Source organism: Haliotis rufescens, unplaced genomic scaffold, assembly GCF_023055435.1.
Source record: "Haliotis rufescens isolate VD_foot unplaced genomic scaffold, xgHalRufe1.0.p SCAF_7, whole genome shotgun sequence".
Lineage (NCBI taxonomy): Eukaryota > Metazoa > Mollusca > Gastropoda > Lepetellida > Haliotidae > Haliotis > Haliotis rufescens.
The window spans coordinates 1,027,297-1,053,781 of record NW_025964361.1 but is presented as its reverse complement, the minus strand read 5'-3'; the positions used below and the strand labels follow the sequence as shown (position 1 = coordinate 1,053,781).

At 39.8% G+C, this 26,485-nt stretch overlaps 2 protein-coding genes across 2 annotated transcripts in view; one reads left to right on the top strand and one right to left on the bottom strand.

The window, feature by feature from the left end:
• LOC124139641 (39S ribosomal protein L28, mitochondrial-like) overlaps positions 1-26,485 on the bottom strand; it is a 76,953-nt gene that overhangs the window by 3,901 nt on the left and 46,567 nt on the right. The gene's annotated exons all lie outside the window — the stretch shown is intronic.
• The window catches only part of LOC124139640 (mucin-4-like), a 64,022-nt gene that overhangs the window by 7,896 nt on the left and 29,641 nt on the right, over positions 1-26,485 (top strand). The window lies entirely within an intron of this gene.

Sequence of the window (26,485 nt, the reverse complement as noted above, 5' to 3'; positions counted from 1 at the left end):
ATATCGATACGTGTTGTGATACTTGATTTATGCCATTTTTTGCATAAGATTCCCCCTGATTGCAAGACTTGGAAATTTTAGGCTTGTTATAATAGTATGATGCAAAATTTAAGATTTAGCATTTTCTTTTTTGTCAACACAAGCCCAAGTAGTCATTGCAAGACTTTGGAAATATATATGTTTATATTATACAATAAAATCATTTAGAAATGGGTAACCATCGGTAGGGCAGTCATGACATGCCTACCTCACTGATACAGAGTGATTAAGATACTTCTTTGTGCTGTTTCTGCATGAAAGTCCCTATGTTCGCAAGACTTTTACGTTTTAAGCTTGTATAAGAGTATAAGGGAACAGATTTAGCATTTTGTTTCAAGACTGGTGGTAAGTTTACATTAGCCTAAGTAGTTAAGGCAAAACTTTGGAAATATTATTTTGTGGTAAGTGATACAGAATGAAATCATGAATCAATACATGAACAGGTGAATACAGGTATAGATGCCTCATATGGTCAGTTGTGAATGCCCAATACATCAATGAATCGTTACACCCCTACCAACTGCCTACCATTCTTCTATGATAGTCACATCACTTTGGAGGGCTCCTAGACAGGCATAGGGTAGTGGAGACCAACTCGGGTATGGAATCCCTACAGGGCTTGTATGAAATAGGGACGATCACCTGCCCAGCCAACCTGCATTACGGTCACTTACACTGACATATGAAATCTTTAATTACACAATACATTTCTCTCTAATTATATTTCCTGATGCGGATTTCATGGTATAGAGCTGGCTAGAGACTTGTTGTTTCATAATCTTTACTGATTTTGGTTTCAGAACATACATATAGTCTGGTCATGCTGAAGGGTTGTGCGTCACTGATAGTACTTAGATATGCCACCCACAGATTCATTCACTACAGTCATAAGAACTCAAAGGAACCACTAAGGCTTAAAAAAATAAAGGCAAAGGTAAAGGTTCTCAGGCAGTTTTTTTTGTAAAATATAGTGTGGGCGGGCGTTGTCTTTTTTTTGGTGTGTGTGTGTGTGTGTGTGTGTGTGTGTGTGTGTGTGTGTGTGTGTGTGTGTGTGTGTGTGTGTGTGTGTGTGTGTGTGTGTCGCAGTTTGACTTGGAATATTTGAGGATTTTTTAATTTATTTAAAAAAAAAATGGAAATAGAAACGAAACGTGCCGCAAACTTTATGATGATGCGGGCGGTGCCTGAGAACCAAGACTTTTTTTTAGCCTAATATTAGTTGGTTATAACCATAGTTCTTTACAAGCATATGTTCAGCATATATACAGCAAATGGCCTTGACCCAAACATAAGTTTGGTATATCCGTCGGTTTGTTATAAGTGTGCTCGTTAAAACTGTGTGACAAAAAGCATGGTGGCCTACTGTTTGAAACAGATTTGAGTTTCAATCCTTAAGTCACATAGGAATGACTTCTGTCCTGTTCTGCCAGTTAAAATTCTTAACACTGGTATGTCTGCAGTAACAAATGTCCAATTTGTTAGCTGCCAAGTTGAGGTGTTTTATGGTGCCAGCAACCATTTTTGACCAGTGACTAACACAGTTTACAACTTACAGAGTCTGGAGACTGTCTTACCAAGTAATAAATCAGTGGCTGCCTAGATAGTGAATAACCAACAGAACACTAATTGGAAACTCAACTCTTCCAAGGAAACTGAAATGGACCAAGGTCAAGCATGTCATGGATGACCATGAGCGTCAGATGGTATTCTAGCCTGGGTGTTGGCCGGAGCCATAATTCACCTGCCCCCACTGCCCTAGTGGTGCAAACAGGAAGGTTTTATAGATGGCACCGACCATGCCTGACTGTTCTGTTCCAGTTAAAGAGGATATTGGGTGTAAATTGGCTGTTAATTCCTGCTGTTCTTGACTGACCGCTGTGCATGGTGTGCACACTTCCTGTTGTTGATGACAGACTTACATAGTCAGTGCTTCTGTACTGTCAAGAGGTCACCTGACATTTGAACGTGTTATGCGTTTAAAATACTTAGTCATATGTCGAGATGAGCAGATATGGCATGAATGAAACATGTTCTATAACAACCCCTCCCGTCTGTACTATCCACTCCTGTCTGTACTCAATGCAGTTTGTCTGTCATACAGACCCTGAAAAAAATATATCCATTACAGCCCATGCAAGTATATAATATTTGACAAGTCTAGATTACTGCAACATCTGAAGAGGAAGAAAGACTCTCAGCTCCTTTTTACTATACATGTATTTTATAACTATAAGTTAACAAAAACAATTCTGTAAATTATGTTTATTTCAGAGACTAGATGTTAGTCTACAATGCAGTGTACACAATGCTATATGCTAGGAGGTGAGGTGAAACGGGGTCTAACGTCGTGTTCACGATTATTGCACTTGTATAAGTGTGGGGTGTCTTATTAGCCCACTGAGATACCACGCCGCAGTGGATGTCCAAATGACAGTATACTGACTCCGAGCTGTCCTTGTTTTATCCCCTAATGCCGAGTACCAGACTGGGTAACAAGTACCATCTTCTGACATCTTTTGGTATGACACGTCCAGGGATCAAACCACTACCCTTCCGCTATCCATGCAGATGATCTAACCACTAGACCACCAAGGCGGTCGACCTTAAATGATTAGAAGCATACACAAAAAGGGAATGTGTCAGTGCACCAACAATGATTAACTTATTCACAAATATGTCCATAAAACATTAATATAATTCTTCCAAAAACTAACATCAGTAATAATCCTGTATGTTTGAGCAGAGCCCATAGAAGTCTGTGGTTCACGAGGTACACAATCAGATAAGGCCAATCTGTAGTAATCCTTATAATTCTTTCAAGGAAAGGCTCAGCAATATAAAACTCTTCATTTTGAAATTGTCTGATGTATAAGATGATACAGACGCCTAATTGAAATGTTGCCAAATCCCTATTTTCAAACGGATGCAAACAGCCATCCCAAACATTGATGTCACAGGGTTGCTATCACTGAACAATAATCTGACACAATAGTCTGCCCTGCCCCCGCAAAGCTGTAGGAAGTCCAAGGATAATATCCCTGCCCCCTTCAAGTCCATGCTAGTCCCTAGGACATGACATAAGCCTGGTGTTAGCCCCATGCTAAATATTACATAGTCAAGAGCTACTTGTATAGGGTTTATCACATACTTCAAACTTGTTGCCTTTGACAAGGATTAGTGAGAGAGTCAAACATCAAAGGCTGGCGGCCTGGACATCCAAATTGAGATGTTCGGAATTGCTTTAGCAAACAATGATCACCTGCCCATAGTAAAGATGGTCTTAACTTCAATTGCACAGAATCAATTCCCTTTTTTACTTGGCTTTAATGAAGCCCCTGAGAATTGACTGAGAATGCCTCTGCTGAGATAAGTGGTGTTATTCCCAATGATATAACGTAATGGTACCATGGAGCAAGACAGAGGGTGTGGGGACAAAACTAGATCAAGCGTGGATGCAGCTTTGGGAAAATGAGGGGTACATTGTGAGAGTACAAGTTAACGTACAGTGTTAGATGAATACACATACCGTATTCTACGTAATAAGCGCCCAGGGCGCTCTCAAAATTAGAAATAGGGGGCTCTTATTAGAATTATTCGTGGAAAAAAGAGAGTTGAAAGATAAATTTCGTGGTTTATGCTGACACACTGAAATGTTTATATGCGACAGATACATTTTTCCAGCATTTAATTGCCCATAATTAAGAATGCATATAACACACCAGTGCGTAATGTACGCGAATAAATAAGTCTTGTGTACATTGATCAATCGGAAGGAGTGCTAATTGGAATTGTTCACGAGCCAATATATTAGCAAATATCTCTGTGGGCGCTTATTAGAGTGGGGCGCTTATTACGTCAAATACGGTAATCCAGGAAGCGATTATTATGTGATGTGTCAATCTATTATGGTAATAAACAAATCAAATTAGTTACAGTGTATTTTACTTTAACAATTAGTAAACCCATCAGGTACCATCATGGGTCATATCCAACTTGTCTGCAGCTCAATTAGGACAAGAGATTTTTTGTAAAATTACTAGATTTTTGGATGAAGGCAACTCTCCCCTCTTGATTTTCACTTGTCTTGGACCAACGGCCTAATGGCCACACGGATCAATGCTCATGATGTCAACCACTGGATTGTCTGGTCCATACTTGATTATTTATAGACTGCTGTCATATAGCTGGAATATTGCTGAGTTCAATGTTAAAAAAACAAACAAACATTTGAAGTGAAGAGTGAGCAGGCTTGATGGGATAGAGACAATATTTATTCAACGATTGTTGACTGGTATTATGTTCCGGGGTTGACACATAGAAATATGTACCAGGCGAGAGCTTCAATAAAAGGACTGACCCATTAATCATGTTATAAGGAAATATGCTGGTGTTGAAAGCCTATTTCAAAGTAAGCCAATGTACATTAACAGCATCCATCGCAGCCAAGCAGAATGGGCACTGTGGCCACTGAACTGATAGTGGTAACTGATGAAGCTAGAACATTCACACAATGAAAATAAAACATGAACAACAAATCTGATATATGCATTAATAAAACTGAAGATTGAATAGATAAACCATGGGACAGTGAAGAAACTGTATTTGGGCTCAATAGTGTGGTTCTGAACATGTTTTTTTATGTTTTCAACTGTAATTCTTTTTTTACTGACAATTGATTTGAATTTATGAAAACATATTTTAGGCAGAGGCTTGATACTGACAATGAATGTTTGGTATAGTGAGAGACAAGCAACTCCATCAAAATCATGAAGTATGACATTAACCTTAAAATGAACAAATTATTTAAAATGTAGGTGTGAAATCCTCAAGGTAACACATAAATTCCATCCATCAAATAGCTCATGAAATGTAATTTAAATGTTATCAAAATCCTCCTCTTAAGGCCATTCCCAAAGATATCACTAATGCGGAAATGATTAAACTTTGGAAATGTATCAAATATGCTACACCTGTTTTTTATCTAAGGCAGGATTATGATTGTCAGATCTTTAACAAGACATTCAAATTCATCACCACGAAATTCAACCCATTCACAATTAATTTTAACAGAGCATGTGCCAAGCAGACCATCACTAAAAGCTTTTTACAATTCATGTCTAAAACCAGGGACTTGCTTGTCATACTTCAGTGATTTCAATAATTGCTAATCGTGTCATTTTCAGGAGGTCGGAAATGGACAATATTCTTTTCTGTAATTTGAAGTTAGGTCAACTTTGACATGCATTTCAACATCTACAGCCTCCCTACATCAAGCGGTAGTCTTTTCATACATTTCTGTATTTCAACTGGAACAATATTATGGGCGTTTTAAAGGAAATGGATAACTCACTCAAACTTTTAAAACACAAAAAAACATCTGAGAGACTTCTAGAATGATAATTTCACACCCTTGCACAATTACGAATAAAGTGACCTTTTGTGTAAAAAGGTCTTACAATTATTTATGGATTTTACAATAATGATATTAGAATTTACAATTATGTAAAGAAATCCTGCAATGAAAATACCATCATGTTAATTGCCACAAAAATAAACTTAAAACATCAAATCAAAAGACAGCCTATTTCCTCACACAATATTTTTACAGTCATCATTCTTGTAAAGTGATCCGTGCAATATACCGACTAACCTTAACACCATCCACCTGTTGTTGTACAGGTAAGATCCTACGTGCACACCTGAGTGAGGTCATCCTGACATTACCTGGCCACATCTTGTTACACCTGTTGTGATTGTTCCCATCAATTGTCATTGCATTGTGTTTGTTCCAATAATCATAAAACATTCAGGGGTTGCTCCTTTGTGATGATGTGTTATGATTGAGCCAGTCTTTTATAATCATTGCTATGATGGAGCCAATCTGCTGTGAACAGCTGCTGGGATTCCTACTATAGAATGTTTATCTATGTCATGACAGTGATTATATGCTGTATCGATAGCTCCTAATGGTTTTGATTACAGGTGACAGGTGTCTGGAGGAACATTAGAAAAAGGTGTGAAAAGCATTTAGCTATGAAACCGGCCATTTGATATTCAGTTTTGGAATGTTTTTAAACAAATAATGTTAATAAAATACTGCAAAAAATAATTATTTTTAAATGAAATTGCCTTGAAGCAGTGACCAAAACAATATTCTGTCTTTAAAACATTTTCAAAATTAATTGGTATTTGATTAATAGGACAAATATTTGTTTAAAGAAGTTGGTATCTTAAAAACTACGATTAAGTATGAAAGGTATAGGATAAACATTATTACGAGTTAAAACATAAACTATCAGTGTGACCCAAAATAGCCCACTCAAAATGATCATCAAATATAGACATTGTCATGTTCTTAAACACTATGAACAAGAATCTGCTTCAAGGAAATATCTTGAGAAGAAAAATATTTTTATTGATTTTACGCCCAATAGAATCTGTTTCAGCAGATAGTGAAGACTGATTATTCTGTGGTGTTGACGTTTTGAATTTCCTACAATATTACAAATATTTGTAAAAGGCACCTAAACTGGCAAGTAGCACAAACATCATGGATAATTAAACCTCAGCCAATATGGACTCTTGAAGATGAAAGGGATGTTTGTTTGTATTCCAGTATTTAAATATGGTTGAATTAAGCCCCTCTACATAGGTTTCCCTTGTGGGCGGTGAGGCGATGTTCCCAGGGTGTGAGAAGGCAATATTGCAAGGAAGTGTGCTCAAAATGCAGTTAAAAATGAACTTCACAGCTTTATAATGAGCCCAAAATTGATTTGCACACTCCAAAGAGAGACCATATTCCTAACAAGGGAGCACCTTTATGGGATCTTAATAGAAAACAGCTCCATCTTAGTATTACAGTTCGATAAAATTGCCAGTACCCCCTAATTACAAGCAAGACGAGGTTAGGAAGCCTTTCCCTGCACTCTACCTCTGTCCATGACCTATTACTTAAATATGGGCTGGGACGGTGGTGGTCCCCAGGGGCTGGGGGAGAGGGGGTCATCAGCAGACCATGGGAGGGGGTGGTGACTGATAATACAGTGTTATTTACAACTCCATGTAAATTAGTTCTGCTCCTGTCCCTAACTGTGAAAAGTACAGCCGTGGGGCAGTTAACCTGCTACTGAGCTTGTGGGAACATTTTTTTATAAATGGTACTTTTCTGTAATAGTAGGGTGGAACAATTTGCTTGTCATAAGGACATGGCAAAATACCGTTCTCTTATTAAATTCAATTATATTTCCATACAAATGGTCCTTGAACCTGGAGGAGATCAAATTATATTTGTATTTCCTCGACTTCCATGGCGACTGGTAGATGTGTTGAAAGATAATGGCAACTTGTCAGTCAAAAAGACCACAGAAATTGATTTTTTTTTAACACTTCATGGCCAAAATGGATTACTGTATGCACTGAAAAATTTGATAAGCAGACACGAAAATTGATCAAATCAAGTACAACCTTTTTATATAGCATGACCTTTCTTTCACTGGAGAACACTAGGGTTGAACACTCAGTCTGCGGTCATCAAGCGTGAAATCTTTTCTTCTCACTTCCTGAAAATCTTTTCACCCACTTATGACATGCCTTAAGAAATCTGTGCAAGGACGTAGATGCTTAGTTGATATAGAGCCACTTCCCAGTCAAAAGACAAGGAAATGTTGTCGGGAGGCCGTAACTGTTGGATATTATCTTTCAATTTCCAACAAAAACTGATGTCGGTCACATGTAAATAAATACTGAAATCGGAGAGAGGTGACGTCTTAAAGGCTTTAGTTTGATATCTAATGAAATGTCAATATCTGCTCAGACAGCACCCCTCAGGACCTCCTAGGAGGGGCACCTGCTAGGTGAGGGTCACGTTGGGCCAGCACCAAGGGGAGGTAATTACCTGCCATACCGACAGTTTGGTGATAATTGGTGTCATGTGTATACCTACAGTGTTGGTACTCTATGTCAGGGCTTCTGACACATTGTGATAACTGGATCTGATTTGATCCGAGGATTATGATTGTGATATAATGTACTGTTGCTGGAATAATGGAATTAATTAGGAAATGATAAGAGTCTAACTAGGACTTATTGTATAGATATGGGGTGGTTTGTAACAGGTCCTGTCAACACTGTTCTTGTAAGATACATACATGTCTAATTAGTAGACTTTGGGGACAACACCAAACAGATCCATTTCATGAAGAATTTGAAGAATAAGATAAAACATTTTTAGAGAAACATGGAACCGGTAGTCTCAACATTAAGCAGTATGAGTTCATTTTTGGGGGGTCAAATGCCATTGCAAGGCTCTTTGTAAGTTATGCAGAATAGGGTATAATAATGGACTATTCATGTTCAATGTAAATGTTGAAGTATCCCTGTTATGGGTTCTCGGATCCTTAGAAAACATTTGTAATTTTCTCGTTAATCAGAAGAACAACTGTAAAACATGACTTTATCTTAAAAACAGGTCATCATGTGAGTATTTACAATGTCTGTGACCTCACACCCCTTGTTATAGTGCAAGTAGTCGCAATAACCTTGTCCGTCTAAAAACGTATGATGTCTGAAAACCTATGATCTGACAATATAATTTTAGCAAGGAATTTTGTATGATATTCAAAAATGAACCCACCAAAGGTTTGCTCAGTATATGTTTGTACAAAAAACATTCACTGATATTACATATTGTCCATGTCTGGTGCTCCTCAAAGTGTGAATCTTTACCTGAAAGGTCTGGCTTGATTAATGATAACACATATAAAGAGTCTCTCTAAACCTGAAATCTGGAATCTGACCAGCCCCATGGATACCTTCACCATTAGACAAGTGGCAATTTGCATCCTTGTGACCATGTCGTAAAATGCCTTACATTACTATCAATTTGGGAAAATGCATTTTGTACTTAATTATGTTCCAATGGGAAATATGGTTCTGTCCAATGTGTGACTCACGTTTGAAAACCAGAATGTCGGTTACTTTCAAACCGTCTGCCCGCCCAGTGTCCGAGCTAATCCTCTCATGTCCAGCAGACCCGCTGATGAGATGAAGGAGAAGACTAGATAATGGCCATGCTGTCACATATCACCCAAAAAGTCTGCATGGAGCTTTACATTTGTCAGTCAGGGCAAGCTTCATTTTTGTGTGGCAAACCTACATCCATCCATCACACTGGCATGTCACACCAAGATTATCAAGGGCCCTCTAACTATCAATATCCAAGCAGGTCATTTGGGCTGTCCATAGTGATTGGCATCTGTGAGCCGACGTTTGATGGTTTATGGTATTGTGATTAATCTATATCCTTATAATATGAAATCAGATCACATTAACATCATTTGTGTTATTGTTGAGGTTATCGGAGGCAAACCGGATCATCTGCTCGGGCAGGTAGGGTGATGTACTTCTGGTGATGGTGGGATGGAACTGCTTTTTGTTTGAGTTAATATTTGGAGTTGGTTGTTGGAGCGATTGAATTAGGAGATAGGCTTTCCGGTGTTCAATTTTGAGGTTTTGAATGTGAGTGAGTTGGGTTTAACACCGCTTTTAACAGTATTCCAGTAATATCACGGCTTTTTTTAATGTGGATTTGATACATGGGAACTTCACTTGAAACTAAATTTGCTGCTGAAGTGAACTTTGATAGATCATAGAACAATGTTGTAATGAATTAACATACTCTGAACATACTGGTGATGGCTCTTAGACTTTGAACAAGGGAGGAGTCAAGTCTTTGAAAGGCATTTAGAAGTGACACACATAAGGAAGAGAATTAATGGATGTAAACTTCTTTGTTATGAGGAACACAACGTTTCGGAGTATATGCTTACTCCATCATCAGGTGAATGAATGCAATGAGGCAGAGAGCATATATATGTACATGTAAGAACAACAAAAGCAAGAAGATAACAAAAGGTGGAAACTTAAAAAGGGAAGCCAACAGATAATTGGCGCTGATAGGTGATTAGAAAAGACAATGGAAGCCAACACTTTACAGTAATGAGTCAATGGTTAGGAAGCTTGAACATGGTAAGGAACATCAGAATTTATTTATAATGCTTTCAATAAAGGCTACATCTTTGACTATCCATCTTAAGAATGAATTCATTTCTAGCATGCTTCTCACTGCATTATGTTGTTATGTGGACACTACCCTTTCTAACAAATCACTGAGAACAGAATAGTTCCCAGAAAGCTGTCACTGAGAAAAGCATCAATGACATAAAACCTAAATTGGGATGAAATTTGAATTCTAAAACAGTTAGTGTCCACTTTGTTCCTCATCAAACTTCAAAAGGTGGAGTAGGTGAGGCTGAAGAAGTCAGTCCATTACAGAGGCCGATTACATGTGTTAATGTCTCCCTGTACGCAATGCCACCAAGCCCCCTAATTCCTTCTGTTCAGCATCATGTAACACAGGCCAACATTGAATCATGCTGCACCAACAGTCTTCCCACTAATCCTCTCCCCATCTCCTCTCCGTAGAGGGTCCTCCTCATTAGCCATCTCCCGGGCCATCATGACCACATTTCATGTACTGGGGTGGACTTTTATGTTCTTTTTGTGGCTGGACAAGTGTTGGCTATCTCTGTCCGGTGGTCAATGTGTCTGGGGAGACACGTGTAGGTCCCATTGGGGCTAGCTTCAAAGGGCAGGCTGGTCCAGCCCGGTCCCTCAGGTCCATTATGACTGTGTCTGTGTGACATTGCTATAATGGGAGGCCATAGAAGCCACGTTTTCCACTCATTACACTTCACCTTATGGGGGACTGGCTACCATCAAGTCTAAACTTGATAACATTCAAACTTGGCCCATTGTCAGAGATCTAAGATTGGAAAGTTTCAAACCCTGTTTCAAGTGTGCGAGGATTAAAATGTAAATTGTGTCTATTCTGTTTGGGATGTGATTGTGTGGGCCTGGTCTCTCCACAGCCCTCATTACGTTGTGGGTGGTTATAGAAGAAAACTCATCACCTTACATTAGAGACCATTTGATTTTGGGGAAGAAGTCTGCTGGGGTGAATCTCTTTGGGTGAATCTCTTTGGCACACAACAGTGACACTTGGGGGTGAAGAAGAGCATGAAATTGCTGCTTTAAATTGCGGAGAAAGTCAACTTGCTATTGTTGACCCAAACTGATCAAGAATCATGATACCCAAAATAGTCATTTAGGTCCTCAAGATTCTTCTTTGATAGCTGGGCCTGAGAAAGATTTGAACTAGTAACCTACCACAGCCTTCATCACCTGAATAAGTCAGTAGTGCCTCCATAAAATATGTCATATGAAAGTGACAAAACTACTTTATGACATTGTCATGACAAACTTTGTTTCCCTGTCCATACCTTCTGTGTGAAAAGGAACACGTTATTACTTCACAGGGATGTACACAGAGGTTTACTGTCACATACATCAAAGGTTATGTTCATCAGAAGCAGCCCAGTCTCACAGATACCACATATCCCTGTTCTACATAATGCTGGGTACATGCAGTCTTTCTGTTGGAGGAACATACAATTCTCCAAAATCTCAACAAGACATTGCAGTAGTTAACCAGCAAGGGTTAACTTTAGCCTAATACAAATGATGGAAAAGATTTTTAAAAAAAATCTTTCTGTGAACATTCTTCATTTGATTTCTTGATTATGATATTAACTAAGGCAGTACAGCGTTAGAAATTGGCACTAGTCCTGTAGTCCTTGCCAAACTGCCCAATAGTTATTATAAGTATTATAAGGCCTAGTAGAAATTTTCCATTTTAAAAGGGTTTTGCTATATGTTATCATTATAAGGACCAGTGGATTAAAAATATTAGTTTCTACCGCTGCAGTATGTGCCAACTAGTTTTGAGACTTGTGAAATTCAATTGACCTGATATATCTTGGACTGTGGTTGGGTGGGTTGGCTGTGGATGGTGAGCAAGAGAGTGAGTGAGTGAGTGGGATTTGGGTAGGTGAGTGAGTGAGATTTTGGTGGGTGAGTGAGTGAGTGGGATTTGGGTGGGTGAGTGAGTGAGTGGGATTTGGGTGGGTGAGTGAATGACATTTTTATGTTGCATCAGCAGTGTTTCAAGTATTTTGTGACAGACTGAAAAAATTAACCTTATTTACTTCTTCAGATTTGTATGTTATCAATCCAGCCTGTCAATATATTTACCTTAGATTCACACTGCGCCTGTCGAAAGCTTACCAAACACCCCAAACAAGTCTCCAATTATCCTACAGTACATTATTTCAAAATTGCCACCACTGAACGGAAATGACTGTAATCTCTAAAGAAACACAGTCAATAATTACCTTTAATGTTAAAAGTAAAAGGATAGCTAATGATTAACATTTTTTCACCTGAAGACAGAATGTCTCCAAATGTAACCTACTTCACTCCCCAATGTCTATTTTTTTGTTAAAAAGATTATTTTTCAATTATACAGCCCGGAATGGTTTGTACAGTAATGATAGCCTAAGCGTGTGACCCTAGACAAATTTGTTCGGAACAAACATCTGGTGTCTTCGGCATACTCTTGTTTCTCTCCCTAAATGCATGTCCAACATAATGTAGTAACAATGGCAGTAATCTGTGCAACATGGACAAAACACAGGTAGACACAGGTAAATACAGGTATACCTCCCCAGGGGCATGTCTTACATTAACATAAGTACCACTTTCTCCGCTGTCTCTATCAGCCTTGACACTGACAATGGCCATCCATTTACTATATGTTTCTCTGAAAAGATGTTTTGGAGAGGATTATGTAGCTACCAGAACAGATTGTGTGTGGCAACAAATTTCCAGTGTGTCCAGGTGTCTAAATGTTCCGTTACATCATCACTGTCATTGTGGAAGCCAGGACGGTGTAGACGCCTTTAATTGGGGAATAATCTGATGCATGTAGCCATGCCTTTCGGTGGCGCTCTGCTACATTAGGGATATAAGTATATGGGGACTGGTAGATTTATGTCATGAAGATGTTCGGGACAAAGGGTTGGGTTTGATTTACATTAGGGCGTGAGGGAGGACATGTGTTGGGATCAAATGAAGATTAGGCGGAAGGGTTTTCTTCCTTGGTCCATTTGTGACAATGGAGGAAGTTGGCAAACAGTTTAGATGCAAACATTACATCCCACACATCTGTTCTCTTCAAATACAAGTTATATAAACTGGGGGTAGTTTTCTTTGGGGCTTATCCAATGAGTTCAGAACCTTGTACTTTAATATCTTCAGAAAGATCAAATGTTGATTAACATTAATTAACACCATCCACCATAATTTCAATTACATTAATATCAAGGGTGTCCTTCCAAAAGCAACCTTAGCACTAAGATAATTGTAACTCCTATATTCTAACACAGAAGTTGGATACCAAACAATAACATAAATTTATGACACCATACCTGACATAATTTAAAACACCAAACCCTAACATAGATTAATGACACCATACCCTAAGATATATTAATGACACCATACCTTAACATAGATTAATGACACCATACCCTAACATAGATTAATGACACCATACCCTAACATAGTTTAAAACACCATTCATCTACATAGATTTAGTGAGTGAGTGAGTACGGTTTTACGCCGCTTTTAGCAATATTCTAGCAATATCACGGCGGGGGACATCAGAAATGGGCTTCACACATTGTACCCATGTCTGGAATCGAACCCGGGTCTTAGGCGTGACGAGCGAATGCTTTAACACCTAGGCTACCCGACTGCCCCTACATAAATTTAAAACACCATACCCTAAGATATATTTTAGACACCATACCCTAACATAGATAAAAGGATACCAAACCCTGATATAGATAGATAATACCATACCTTAATAAATATAAATGATACCATACCCTAAGATAGATTTAAGACACCATACAGTTACATAGATTTAAGACACCATACCCTAAGATATATTTTAGACACCATACCCTAACATAGATAAAAGGATACCAAACCCTGATATAGATAAATAATACCATACCTTAATAAATATAAATGATACCATACCCTAAGATAGAGTTAAGACACCATACAGTTACATAGATTTAAGACACCATACCCAAACATGAATGTAAGACACCATACCCTAACACAGATTTAACATTATATTTTAGACACCAAACAGTGAATGCAGTTTATGCCAACTTACGTAATATCTCCTTTCAATTTCAGTATTGATAGAACTGGTAATTTACATTCTAACTCAGGTGAGAAAAGGAGAAATATTTCAGAACAACATAGATTTAAGACAACATACCCTACATAGATTTATAACACCATACCCTAACATAGATTTATGACACGACACCCTAACATAGATTTATGACATGATACCCTAACATAAATTTATTTCACCATACCCCACATAGATTTATAACACCATACCCTAACATAGATTTAAGACTATCATAATGCTAAGACTGCTTTGTGTTATGTGGCCCTGATTTCAAAGAGTATCTTCTTTCAATTTCAGGATTGATAGAACTGGCCATTTAGATTCAAACTCAAAAGGAGAAATATTTTAGCCTTACGCAATGCACAATAACTCTAAAACCTGTTTCACTTAAGCCATCTTTGATTGATTAAACCTTTATTGTAATTAGGCTTACTGTGAAGTCAGGAGATCCAAGATCAGGATTATCTCAGAATGATAAATCATGAGTATGTTTGTGAACTCCTGCAAGGACAATATGCTGATGGTGATCTGGTTCATCCAGGGTGCACAGCCGGCCTGTTTATCTGATGCTCCCAGCTTCTGTCGGTCTACTTTGCATGTTTGTAGGCTGACTAGCCAGCTGAAATATTCCTACTTAGCAGGCCCCGTCTTCAGTCAACTGAAAGGCTAGTGAGGACGGAAACCTAACTTCCAACCAAAGTTACCCAACCCAGCTCCACTTCAAACAGACATGCCATCATCAATCAGAACACCAGCTCGGTCGCCAAGATTGAATCAAGTGATGTCTTCATTGCTGAATAGTTTCACTTAGTATAATGGTTTGGAGGCTTGAATGCCTCGTAAAGTCTGAGGTCCAGGGACTTCTCAAAGGGAAAGTCTTCCAGGCTGGGAATCACTTGCTGCTATTTTCACACCAGTGTTTGTGCTAAATGTTGCTTTTTCATGCCATGGCTGTATGTTCAAAGAAAGGGATTCCTGAGATCCTTGAGCTGCTGCAGTATAGGAATCTTGGGACACCTACATATTTCACTTTTAACATTAGGTACATGACACTATATGCTTAGGTTGAACACTGCTAAATCCACCAGTGCCTTTTGCAAAAATCTCCTATTTCATTTATAAATTGTTCATGCAAAGAAAATCTGCATCTCCTCTCTAGGAGTATGTCAATGTTTATAGGGGCGGTCGGGTAGCCTGGTTCCCAAGACCCGGGTTCGATTCCCCACATGGGTACAATGTGTGAAGCCTATTTTCTGGTGTCCCCCGCCATGATATTGCTTGAATACTGCTAAAAGCGGCGTAAAACCATACTCACTCACTCAATGTTGATAACTTTTCATTATAACCACCGGTAGCGATGTTCATGTTTTGTACTCTGCCCCCTGTGGGTGGTTATGTACAATAAATTTTTCTTCTTTTTTTTTCTTCTTTCTATTGATAGGGTTATCAGTTAGCTTAAACTCATGAAGTACAATAAAGGGAACACAGACTATTGAGTGAGTGAGTTAGGTTTAACGCCGCTTTTAAAAGTATTCCAGTCATATCGCTGCGTGTCAGGTTAATGTGGGAGGAAAGCCCGAAATGATGCAGGTCTAAGACGTTTACCGCTTCTGTGAAAACCACGAGCATGGGTATGGTGCTGACAAACCTAGAAACATAATCAGGGCAAACCGGGATTCAAACCCACAATCATAGGTTTCTTGCATGCCCAAGGGACGCAACTCTGCACAGCGAATTGCAGCGCCTTAGACGACAGGGCCACCCGTGCCCCCACATAGACTGTTGCTTGACAGAAGGGTCACAATACACAACACTACATTTAGTAGCGATACACATTAGGAAGGGAATTTATGGATGTCAACTTCTTATTATGAGGAACACAACATATACTCTGAAACATTGTGTTCCTCATAATAAAGAAGTTGACATCCATGAATTCTCTTCCTTCATGAGAGTAACCTTTAATCTTATCTTGTGATTTTCAGAAATAGATGTTGTTCAGGTTAAAACTTCTAATAATAGAATAAACCGACGTGTAGATTGTGTTACATCAGTAGTCAAAATGCAACGTGGTTATTGTTTCATCACAATGCATAGTGCACTGAAAGGTCCGAACATTGTTACATCCTCAACTGTTCTTTTGGGGACTTTCAACATTTTATATCAAACACATGCTTCTATTTATAACTGTTAATATATTGTTTTCATTGATGTATGGTTTAAACATATTTTTGTTTCAACTGAAAATTGTAATCGGTAAACAAGACAGCGCTGTTTTTAATACCTCTCCCTACATATAAATCAGGTAAGAAAGATGGCCAAGGTGTATACATAATATTTACACACAAAAATACCTTGGTGGTCAGTTATGAAGCATGATCATTGGTATTTCTTGTTGAAAACTCAAACTTTGAAGTGTCTGGCCAACAATGTGTCTGATGACCACCTCCTGGTCAGTAATCTGGAGTGGACAGGTAAATCCACCCAGTCCCCCGAGGTGATCCCCACTGTCTTGTAATACACGTCCAGCTGGGAGGACTGCAGAAGCATTAAACACATTAAAAGATAATGGTATACCTTCCTATATTAATTATTCAGTTTCAGTTAGGATTGGCAACCTTGACCGGTCATCTGAATTATTGTCAGCTGTAGATATTTGCTTCCTTTGAAGGGTAACTGTTCTAGTAGCAGAGTTCACGTGTTTCATGCACTGGATCAAAGAAGACAGGCATTACCTGCTGTCACCATAGCAAATACATTTTTCTTGTGGGTTTCTTTTTAACAAAAGTGAATCATTCTTGTTATCAGCAAAAGTGTAATACAAATAGATTTGTCATGTAAACATATAACATAAGAATAAGTTTCTATGACATTTTGTTAAAAGCAGTAAAGACATTTTATGATCCATATTTATTGGGGGAAAAAAGAAGATATTTAAGTCATATAGCACTTTGTGTTTGTGGCTTGGCCAAGCCAAACATCAGTATCTTGTTTTTGACTAAATGAGATATTTGACTCAATTGACTTAAAACGTCAGCATAATCAATGAATTGAATATTGGATAGTGTTTCAACACTAAGTCAGCATAACCAATGAATTGAATATTGGATAGTGTTTCAACACTAAGTCAGCATAACCAATGAAATGAATATCGGATAGTGTTTGACACCAACCATCGTGAATATTTCTGTGAATCTTGTCGAAACTGTTCTTCTAAAGGTGACAATTATAGCCTGTATTTGATATAGATTAGAGTAGGAGGGGAATCGTGACTGATTAGACGAGATCAGTTGCATGTAAGTACAAGGATTACTCAGATCCAAATAACTTGTCAAACTGTAGTTAGCTAGATGGGCCTTTCCCCCACCTCTATGAGTTGACACTAAATGTCCGCTGCTGCATTGTGTCCTGCAATCTGTGGACAAGCCCTGGTTTCACACTCCAAGTGATTTACACCATGTTACATGACCGGGGCTGGCCCGGACCTCCCTCTTGGTGCCTCCTCCTCCCCATCTTCCACAATGAGTTTCCTGCTCCCTTTCACCCTTGTGACAAAAACCATCATAGTTCCTCATAAAACAGGCACTGTCTGCTACAGACAATGATCAGTCAAGTGGGGGTGCTGAAAAAAAATGTCTTGTATTGAACTTGATTTAGGTCAATGATCAGATTGACATTCTGAAGATAGGTCATTGCTAAAGGTATGAGCTGGTGTCAACTGGGTTTATAACACAACATAGGTCACAGATTCGTCTTTATTACTCTGCTCTTTGGTCAGAGATATTAAATGGTTTCGCATGTGGGATTTGAAGAATTTGCATTTATTTAAAAGTTTAAGGACTTCATACTGTTAAAATGGTTACATTCAATGAACCAGAAACAGTAACAAAGACAGCCTCATGTGCATGAATCTAACATTAATTATTGTTTATGAGACTTTGGTATTGTGGGGGAAAAAAGGAGGATTTTGTGAGGATGGAAAAACTGACTTCTTTATTTCCCATAGCCAAATAAAAAAGGTCATGTCATTACAATTCATCATCATAAAAAAACATGTCTAATGCCTGATCTTGTTTATTCAGACATTTTTTATTGGTGAAAGATAATGGTTAGCAGGTTGGATGAAAAATAAATATACAAAAAAAGACATCATAATGTTTCTTTTTCTGAACATTGTACCAGTGTTGGTAAAGCAATTGTGTCTTTGGTCTTGCAGTTTAACCTATTCATGAAACATTTCTTGTGTGATGAAGTATACATATCCATTTAGCAGATTTTTGTAGAGCTTTTCACTTTTCATTATTTTATTGTTGGTGGATTCTTTTAACCAATTCAATTAATATTGCCTTATTACAGTGGTATATGACTTGTTATGACTGACCCCTTGTTGGTGTCCAACAGTTGACTGGTCAAGGCTACTGTGGAGATGGGTCATAAATTGTCATAACAGCTCACTTTTTGTGTCATTATTGCTCATTTTTGCCTAGGTCATTTCAGCTCCCTTTTTGACCAATGTGTGTCTGCCAAGGAGATGGTCTTGTATATACCACAGGATGCTGGCATCCATTGATGGAACAACATTGGTCTTTATGGTTCTGAATCAATAAAGTCCTTGTATATGCTCAAGTATGAACAGTCGTATTGTCCATCTTTACAAGCATGTCTAACCAGACTCTGTGTGCTGGACCCTGGGCCTGAACCTGTGACACTTATATGACTTGACTAAACTCTTTAACATTAGGTGTGCAAATCTGATACAATCACGACAAAAACTACAAAAGATCAATTTTATTTTGAAGGACTCAAATAAAATTAAAATTCCTAGTTGATGTAAAAAAATTCTGAAATATATCTCTGAAGTAAAGTAATTAACAGTACTCCTAAAATAGGTTTTGATGTACTACATTATGTCGCAACCCTTTCAACTTTTTCAAACTGATGAAGAACTTTGATAAGCATAAGAAATTTAACAGTAATTTCCAATGTAGGACGACTCCTGAACAAAACATCACAGGACTTGGTACAATGGACATTGTGCAGGAGTTAGTTGTAAGACTGAGAGGTGTAGATGAATAATGAGTAAAATATGAGAATTAAGGAGATAATCTGTGGTTCAATGTTGTAGTCCACTGTGGAAGACAACAGGAACTAGATAGGGTACAGCACAAACAGTCTATATTGTCTGTATGGAGAATGGGATCAAACACCATCTTGCTTTGATGCAGTAATCTGGCAATTAGGAAGAATATATCAACAAGCTCGCCTTGGTAGGGAAACAGGGAGTGCAGTGGGGAATGAAATGTAGAGATAAGCTCTGCCTTGGGGCTGGGACACACACTAAGGTTGGTGGTCTCCAACATCACCATTCTCCTTTCAACTTACACATACAAAACAAATTCTTATTGAATTGGATCTGTTTTGTTTTGCTTCTGTGAAATATTGAATGCTTTCCTTCGGAGAATATTTGAAACATGTACATTCGTACCAACATATTAATGAATGATGGTACAATCAGATATTCTAGGTCATGGAAGTAAGAGTATATATTTTATTGTTTCTAATGTAGGTTTTCAAATTAAGTCACTCCTAGTATGGATTTAATTCTTGAGAAATATAACCTAACATAATTTTCATATCAATTACTGCAAGTAGACATTAACACAAAACTGGAGTAAATATTTCTAAGAAACTGAAGAGTGTCATTGGCCTCATTAGTGAATGATAATAACAGTTTGAAGGATATGTCAAGTTCGTCTGTCACTCGTTTAGGTTGACGAGGTGAGTGGTGGACGATGCTGACGAGGTGAGCAGGGGTGTTGACAAGACGAGACTACTTCTAGACTACTGTCTGCCAAGGAAATTGATGCCAATGTACTGATCTGTTGTCTGTGATCTGTATAACATTTGTCAAGGAACATTTGAAACAGTTCTAAATCTGACTCATTAACTTAACTAAAAAATGACATTTTGTTTTTTCAATTTAAAATAAATAACCAACATGTTATCAGTAGTACAAATGAATCAAATGTTAATTTGCTTTTTATCTATAATATATAAATATATATATATAAGAATGTCATTTATATCTTCCAAAGTAAGTCACGACCATTTGTCAAACAATATTTATTATAAGCTTATATGCATATGACTGTAGATTTGGTAAGATGAGTGGTCTTCTTACTATATATAATTTGTACAATTTCTTGACCTTAAAGTTTTGATGTCTACCTAAATGTAATTATAAAACAGGGAGCGGTATTTACATAGTCAGTTAGGCCTGTTTACCAATCCCCAGTAAAGTTGAATCTACATATTTCATAAATGATGAGAAATTTATTAACAGTTTGCAAAACAAGGAAATCCCCTGATTATCAAGATCAGGTGAACAATAATTATTGTCCAGCGGTTGCTGTTCACAGACTACCTAATTGATATTTCCAGGATGCAGTAAGCCATGATGTTTGCTTGACTATGACTGGCACCTGGCTGAGTAGCGATGATGTACCAAACAATCAGATTAGAAACTCCATCATTAACAATCAAGAAAATTGCTTTTGAGACTTCTTAATTGGAATCAGAATACTTTGGGGTTAGAAAAATACTGACTTTATCGATTAAGGCAATAAAACTAAATTATTATAAAGTGGTTATTGTTTAACATTTACACATGGTATAAAACACGATTATTGTCCAGAGTCTATTATAAGAGTGTGACCTCAATAAGTATCTTCAGTCTTAATTGAAATCTGTGCACTGACAATTATTTTCATTGCCTTTGTGGACAGCAATAATCGCTGTGTTGTATTTGAATTGTTTATTTAAAATGAAATGACTTTACAGCCATTACTCCCTATCAGTTTGTTTGAGACAGACATGTGAATTAAAATGACTAAGTCCAAACAATAAAGTTGTTTTCTTAACCGCTGAGGTTCAGATCTAGGGGGTGATAGAAAAGTCAGCTGAAGTTTGCAGGTTTAGAAAATACCCTGCCATACAATCTGATACACAATCAAACCTGGGTTTCAAGTGGGTGTCAAATTTGATAAAATTACCTTTTACAACAAAATGAACACGGTCAAGTTTCTCGGTAAAATGATACTCTTTGAAATGATTTTCATATAGCTCAGTAACATGCAATTGAAGCCCTTAAGGGAAGTCAGTAGAAACTGTTAGAATTATCTTTATCAGTGAGATCTGGTGATATGGGGACTTTGAAGTCAAGTGTTACATTGTAGGGCTCAGGGAATCAACACTGAAACCACCGCTGACCTTCGTCCAAGGGCATAATAGAAAGGAAGTCAGCCACCTTCTTCAGCTCTAAAATGTTTTCTCCAGGCTGTAGTTCTGTTTTCTTCAAGATTATTATTGTAATGTGATACAAATTAGTATGTATGAATTCCTTTTTGATTCATTCAGCAGGCCTACCTGAGAGCACATTAATATTAAATAGCCTGATAAGATGCTGTGTGTTTACTGAGTGTCGGTGATGTACCCTAGCGCTGTAGGGAGAGGGTAGATAGCAGGGTGGTGTTTGCCTGGCTGTCTGTGATGTACCCTAGCGCTGTAGGGAGAGGGTAGATAGCAGGGTGGGGTTTGCCTGGCTGTCTGGGATGTACCCTAGCGCTGTAGGGAGAGGGTAGATGGCAGGGTAGTGTTTACTGAGTGTCTGGGATGTACCCTAGCGCTGTAGGGAGAGGGTAGATGGCAGGGTGGGGTTTGCCTGGCTGTCTGGGATGTACCCTAGCGCTGTAGGGAGAGGGTAGATGGCAGGGTAGTGCTTGCCTGGCTGCCTGTGATGTACCCTAGCGCTGTAGGGAGAGGGTAGATGGCAGGGTAGTGTTTACTGAGTGTCTGGGATGTACCCTAGCGCTGTAGGGAGAGGGTAGATGGCAGGGTGGTGTTTGCCTGGCTGTCTGGGATGTACCCTAGCGCTGTAGGGAGAGGGTAGATGGCAGGGTGGTGTTTACTGAGTGTCGGTGATGTACCCTAGCGCTGTAGGGAGAGGGTAGATGGCAAGGTAGTGTTTGCCTGGCTGTCTGTGATGTACCCTAGCGCTGTAGGGAGAGGGTAGATGGCAGGGTGGTGTTTGCCTGGCTGTCTGGGATGTACCCTAGCGCTGTAGGGAGAGGGTAGATGGCAGGGTAGTGTTTGCCTGGCTGTCTGTGAGGTACCCTAGCGCTGTAGGGAGAGGGTAGATGGCAGGGTAGTGTTTGCCTGGCTGTCTGTGATGTACCCTAGCGCTGTAGGGAGAGGGTAGATGGCAGGGTAGTGTTTGCCTGGCTGTCGGTGATGTACCCTAGCGCTGTAGGGAGAGGGTAGATGGCAAGGTAGTGCTTGCCTGGCTGTCTGTGATGTACCCTAGCGCTGTAGGGAGAGGGTAGATGGCAGGGTAGTGTTTACTGAGTGTCTGTGATGTACCCTAGCGCTGTAGGGAGAGGGTAGATGGCAGGGTAGTGTTTACTGAGTGTCTGGGATGTACCCTAGCGCTGTAGGGAGAGGGTAGATGGCAGGGTAGTGTTTGCCTGGCTGTCTGGGATGTACCCTAGCGCTGTAGGGAGAGGGTAGATGGCAGGGTAGTGTTTGCCTGGCTGTCTGGGATGTACCCTAGCGCTGTAGGGAGAGGGTAGATGGCAGGGTAGTGTTTGCCTGGCTGTCTGGGATGTACCCTAGCGCTGTAGGGAGAGGGTAGATGGCAGGGTGGTGTTTGCCTGGCTGTCTGGGATGTACCCTAGCGCTGTAGGGAGAGGGTAGATGGCAGGGTAGTGTTTGCCTGGCTGTCTGGGATGTACCCTAGCGCTGTAGGGAGAGGGTAGATGGCAAGGTAGTGCTTGCCTGGCTGTCTGTGATGTACCCTAGCGATGTAGGGAGAGGGTAGATGGCAGGGTAGTGTTTACTGAGTGTCTGTGATGTACCCTAGCGCTGTAGGGAGAGGGTAGATGGCAGGGTAGTGTTTACTGAGTGTCTGGGATGTACCCTAGCGCTGTAGGGAGAGGGTAGATGGCAGGGTAGTGTTTGCCTGGCTGTCTGGGATGTACCCTAGCGCTGTAGGGAGAGGGTAGATGGCAGGGTAGTGTTTGCCTGGCTGTCTGGGATGTACCCTAGCGCTGTAGGGAGAGGGTAGATGGCAGGGTAGTGTTTGCCTGGCTGTCTGGGATGTACCCTAGCGCTGTAGGGAGAGGGTAGATGGCAGGGTGGTGTTTGCCTGGCTGTCTGGGATGTACCCTAGCGCTGTAGGGAGAGGGTAGATGGCAGGGTAGTGTTTGCCTGGCTGTCTGGGATGTACCCTAGCGCTGTAGGGAGAGGGTAGATGGCAAGGTAGTGTTTGCCTGGCTGTCTGTGAGGTACCCTAGCGCTGTAGGGAGAGGGTAGATGGCAGGGTGGTGTTTGCCTGGCTGTCTGTGATGTACCCTAGCGCTGTAGGGAGAGGGTAGATGGCAAGGTAGTGTTTGCCTGGCTGTCTGGGATGTACCCTAGTGCTGTAGGGAGAGGGTAGATGGCAGGGTAGTGTTTGCCTGGCTGTCTGTGAGGTACCCTAGCGCTGTAGGGAGAGGGTAGATGGCAGGGTAGTGTTTGCCTGGCTGTCTGTGAGGTACCCTAGCGCTGTAGGGAGAGGGTAGATGGCAGGGTAGTGTTTGCCTGGCTGTCTGTGAGGTACCCTAGCGCTGTAGGGAGAGGGTAGATGGCAGGGTGGTGTTTGCCTGGCTGTCTGGGATGTACCCTAGCGCTGTAGGGAGAGGGTAGATGGCAGGGTGGTGTTTGCCTGGCTGTCTGGGATGTACCCTAGTGCTGTAGGGAGAGGGTAGATGGCAGGGTGGTGTTTGCCTGGCTGTCTGGGATGTACCCTAGTGCTGTAGGGAGAGGGTAGATGGCAGGGTAGTGCTTGCCTGGCTGTCTGGGATGTACCCTAGTGCTGTAGGGAGAGGGTAGATGGCAGGGTAGTGTTTGCCTGGCTGTCTGGGATGTACCCTAGTGCTGTAGGGAGAGGGTAGATGGCAGGGTAGTGTTTGCCTGGCTGTCTGGGATGTACCCTAGCGCTGTAGGGAGAGGGTAGATGGCAGGGTAGTGTTTGCCTGGCTGCCTGTGATGTACCCTAGCGCTGTAGGGAGAGGGTAGATGGCAGGGTAGTGTTTGCCTGGCTGTCTGGGATGTACCCTAGTGCTGTAGGGAGAGGGTAGATGGCAGGGTAGTGTTTGCCTGGCTGTCTGGGATGTACCCTAGTGCTGTAGGGAGAGGGTAGATGGCAGGGTAGTGCTTGCCTGGCTGTCTGGGATGTACCCTAGCGCTGTAGGGAGAGGGTAGATAGCAGGGTAGTGTTTACTGAGTGTCTGGGATGTACCCTAGCGCTGTAGGGAGAGGGTAGATGCCAGGGTAGTGTTTGCCTGGCTGTCTTGGTTGTGAACACCAAATGTTGACACTTATGAAGGTGTAGCCCTGAAATTATGTCTACTTGGCTGAAATAAATATCGGAATATCAATACCTGATACAGCTTGTGAAAAAGTGGATATAAGACTATTCACAGTTATCTGAGACAGACAGTCTTGCCTTTGGAGTTGCTTATAAAGATGTGTACAGAGAATTAGACTTGCATGGCCTTTGAAGGCTGCAGACAGGTAAACAATGATTCCTGGAGCCCTGAGATCATTCAGGCAATGATGTCTTAAAGCATAGGACCTGGGCTAGGCCATAGAGTTGAGGCTGGTTAAGCAGTGATTTCCTAGGACTTGAGACTGGTTAAGCAGTGATTCCTTAGATTTGAGACTGACTAAGCAATGATTCCTTAGATTTGAGACAGGTTAAGCAGTGATTCCTTAGATTTGAGACAGGTTAAGCAGTGATTCCTTAGATTTGAGACTGGTTAAGCAGTGATTCCTTAGATTTGAGACAGGTTAAGCACTTAAACTATTAAAAATATGTATATCAATGATAAATACAGTTTTATACACATTTATTGACGCCTTAGAGTTCATCATTTCAATAACACTTATTTATGACTCCATGAGAATCATGCTGCATTAATTAGGACTGCCAGACTATGAAGTGTGCCAGAGTTAATAATTTTGGATATCCAGGTGTGTTGTCTCCGCTGACAGGTAATTAGCGGTGCCCCCCCCCCCAACTCTCAGACCGTGGAGGACAATCAAGCCATACCTTCCTGCCAGACTCTCGGCTGCAGGTTACAGTGTATCGGTTTCAGTGCTAATGATGCTGTAATTATGACAAAGGTGTTACTTCCCTGGGGACTATTTATTTGTGTATAGACATATTTATTGGTTGAATTTTTTAATAATAAATTCTTTGAAAGAAATGTATTACTGTGATGTAAGAAAAAGATAAGTAATAAATACATTTATTGATGAATGTTTGAATGAACTGAAGGTCATAAAAACTTCATAATTTCTTTGAAATTCTTTTGAATTTTGGTTTAAAGTGAGGTTATAATTACATTTTTGCCTCATAAACCATTAAGCCACAATTAATGTATCTCCAATTTTAATAATGTAACATTTCATTGGCGTACATTGAAGATACAGAAGAATGGTTAACATATCAATGGACATAACCCCCCTACAAAAAAAGAAAGAAAGAAAGAAAAAGCATTTACTGGCTATAATGGCAAATATAAGACTCAACAGAAACAGTTTTTCACTGAAAGTGTATAATCAAAGACTATATTCCATGTGACCTGCGATTCAGGTCTGATGACAGACAAATTGATCAGTAGTACCCATCAAACAGACATGCTCCTGTCCAAATTTCATTGGATCAACACCGTAGTTAGTAATTTTAACGAAAACCAAATTCTCAAACATAACTTTGTTAATTCCCTCAAGTCTGCAAACAGATTTTTAAAAGTCTATTGATTCAAAGAGTTCAAAAGTTTCAGAGATTAAAATGATAATGAAGTTTACCTGGATGAGGTGAAGGGTTATGACAGAGGTTCATGACCTTAGCTGGTCATGTTTGATGACAGATCAGTGTTTACCTGTAAAACCATACGTCAGGATACTTTCAAACAGCTACCATACAGAATGCCGACACAGAAACAATTGAACACTGTGCTCCTAAATTACTGCAATTGCTGCCTTAGAAGGGGAATTTATAATTGGGTTTTGTGGGGGCTTACCATGGTAGAGGAAAATATCAATGTTTGGCTATCCTGAGAGGGCTAACGAAGACAACTCCAGATTTCATAGGTGTTTTTAAGACTTGGACAATTTCTTTTATTGTTCTATGGGTGCACACGCTAGTATGCTAAATTGAAGAGGTTCAAA